This window comes from Hipposideros armiger, unplaced genomic scaffold, assembly GCF_001890085.2.
Source record: "Hipposideros armiger isolate ML-2016 unplaced genomic scaffold, ASM189008v1 scaffold_617, whole genome shotgun sequence".
In the NCBI taxonomy this organism is placed as follows: domain Eukaryota; kingdom Metazoa; phylum Chordata; class Mammalia; order Chiroptera; family Hipposideridae; genus Hipposideros; species Hipposideros armiger.
The window spans coordinates 928097-930995 of record NW_017731967.1 but is presented as its reverse complement, the minus strand read 5'-3'; the positions used below and the strand labels follow the sequence as shown (position 1 = coordinate 930995).

Here is a 2899-nt window from a genome sequence, read left to right as displayed (position 1 = left end):
ACATGACACCTTTAAAATCCCACCACACTGAGAGCATAACCTTCCTCTGATGAATGTCTGCTTTCGATGTCGTTTGAGGCGAATCATCACATCTGGACCAAGACTGTTTGCACACCACATTGTTGTCAACAATCCACTTCTCATCACCAGTTATCAGTCACTTCAAAAAAGGATCATTTTCCTCACGTTTAATGAGCATATTGCAGATGTTTATACGCACCATCATATGAACTTCTTTGAGTTCATGCAGAACCCAAATATCAAGCTTGCTTACGTATCCTAACTTCTTCACGTAGTCATGAATGCTTGAATGATGGGTGTTCAATGTTTCTGCAATCTCTCATGTCGTGTAACATGGGTTTGACTCGATCAATGCCTTTATTTTGTCGTCATCAACCTCTGTGGGTCTCCCTCACCAAGGAGCGTCATTGAGATCAAAATCACCAGCACAGAATTTCGTGAACCATCGTTGGCACTGACGTTCTTGTAGAGCATCATCGCTGTAAACTTTATGCAACTTTTCACAAGCTTGACGCGCATTCTTCCCTTTATGGAAGTAAAAAATATGGCACAAATGTACATCTTCAACTTGTAAAATCTCCAAAACTCAACCAAAGAGCTCAATTTTTTTTAGAATGAAGCTAGAACTGTCAGCTGTCAAATGACATAGCAATAACATAGATGCAAATGACTCTAGTACTTCCAAAAATGAACTAGTGCCATCTGTTGCAAACATGCGTCATGACTTTGCCAACAACCCAATATATTTAAGGCGGAAATATGTTTATGGCTCTAAATAGAAAATCAGACGAGATGGAAAAGGCCTTGCTGAGAGCACAAAAGTAAATTCACAAACTTTAAAAGCTGACAAGTTCAGAAAAATACTCATATATTCTCATGCCCAGGCTCACCAAAAATCACGCAGCCCCTGTGACTTCTGTTCCCATGTGTGGGCTAACTGTTCAGACATCTTTTAAATGCCTTGGAGTGGGCCCCACCCCCATCCCCAAAGACACCACGAAATCCATCCAGGGCATTCCTGACCAAGCACAGTGCAATGGTTATGGGTGACCACCTACATGGGGACAGATTCTGGGTAAGCAAGTTAAGTAAAGGAAGAGCTGCCTTGCTTTACAAGACAGTGCTCTTCCAGCCGGTCCTAATGGCAAGACCTGGGTCCTTCTGCCACCCCAAAGGCCAAACAGTGGTTTTAAACCCGGTCATAACACTCCAGGGTCCCATCTTAGCCTCGCTGGTCTTCATTTTCATCCTCAGAATTGGCACATGGTCTCCCCGTTGGGGAACACGCAGTTTTCCTCCCCTTCGGGAGCCCAAAGCCACCCTACAAATATATATATATGACAGTCTGGACTGCTGTCCAGTGCTGCCCCATCCAACCAGCAGATGCCCCTTTCCCTGAATGCATAAGAACCCACAGAACCCACCAGAAGCTCGGACCTGCTCTGGGGGTCAGGACCCAGAGCCCATGCCTGGCTCGGCCTGTCACCTCCGACAGCGTTCTCTTCAAGCATAGCCCTAGCCCATGCACCGGCTTCCCTACAACCAGGGCCTTGGGTGTCTCTGGCCCAAGAACAAGAACGCCAGCTCATCTTTGGTCTAGAACCCATCTCCTGCAAATGTCCCCTATCGCCGGCATGCTGTTGGACCCGGGGCTATAGTGACCTGTGCAAATCTTCTCCTACGGGTTCTCCGGGCAAGAGCACACCAAGAGCCCATCAGGGTCACAACACAGCTTCCCCACAGGGCGACAGCAACACGGGGCCATCCCTCATCCCTGATATGCTTACGAGGGCTATTTTTAACCAAAGTTAGAGTCTTGGGCTCAGCGTTCCACTATTCCACAATGGTGGACTTCTCGTTGTCTAGTAATGTTGCCTAAATTTGACACTGAAAGGTTCTGAATGGCATCTACTGTTGGTGATGGGTATCTCCTTTCGATATATGAGTGAATAGGGACCTGGGTAGGGATTACACAGATAAATGAATTCAGTGAGGACTGAATGGTTTATAGAAGCCCTAGGGCAAGGAGGAGGGGGTGGGGGGAGGGTGGGTGTGTGTTGCTGTGGGTAGAGGTGTACGGGCCAGGCAACGTACATGCCCAGCTGTGAGCCCCGTGGCTTCCTTGGCTGTTATAATGTGAGTTACACATACACAGCTTCCCGGGAAATAACTATGGTGACTACCTTGTCCCACTGGAAAGGCGGTGTCCCCTCTGACCAAACAATCCCATTTCACACACATCAGACACAGAACCGCATATTTCTTACCGAAAGCAAGTGGTTGGGTAATATATGGGAAAACCTCTTGGTGATGAATTCTTTCTGGAATAAAACAGAAAAGAGGAAATTACTTTGGTTTCAGAAAAGACACAGGTGCTCACACAGTACAGATAGTTGAAGGAGCGACAGGCACTGAATTAAACCTGTAAAAGCACTGATTAGAATTCTAATGAGATGATCAGAAATTACCAGAAACAAATAATTAAAATGTTCCTTTGGCCATTCATCACATAAGGATTGCTTTAAGAACATCCTGTCGGGCAAACAAAGCCTTGGCTTCCATATCCTTCTGGAAGGAGAGCCGGCCCACCCCCCACCCTGCAAGGGAAGCCCTCAGAGCCCTCATGAATATGCATTCCCCACAACAAAGCTTGACCCCCGCTAGTTTTGGGGGACACTTTCAGACTGAGGTGGGTGTGCCTGTGGGGGCAGGAGGGGGCGGAGGAGAGATTAAAGGGACAGGCAGGCAGGTCCCCTCTCACTTCTTCTGCCCAAGTTCACAGCCCACCCTTCCCTGAGGGGCAGGGCGGTTTTATAAACAGAACAGAAAAGAGGCTGTCAGTCTTCACACTTCTCTTGAATGGAGACAGCTTGGCAAA

At 47.4% G+C, this 2899-nt stretch overlaps 1 protein-coding gene across 3 annotated transcripts in view; it reads right to left on the bottom strand.

Moving 5' to 3' along the window:
* Nucleotides 1-2899, bottom strand: part of APBA2 (amyloid beta precursor protein binding family A member 2) — a 179199-nt gene that overhangs the window by 84250 nt on the left and 92050 nt on the right. For all 3 annotated transcript variants that reach the window (XM_019625158.1, XM_019625161.1, XM_019625160.1), the window contains exon 2: nucleotides 2289-2342. The gene's annotated coding sequence lies outside the window, so the exon portion shown is untranslated. The remainder of the gene's footprint in view (nucleotides 1-2288; nucleotides 2343-2899) is intronic.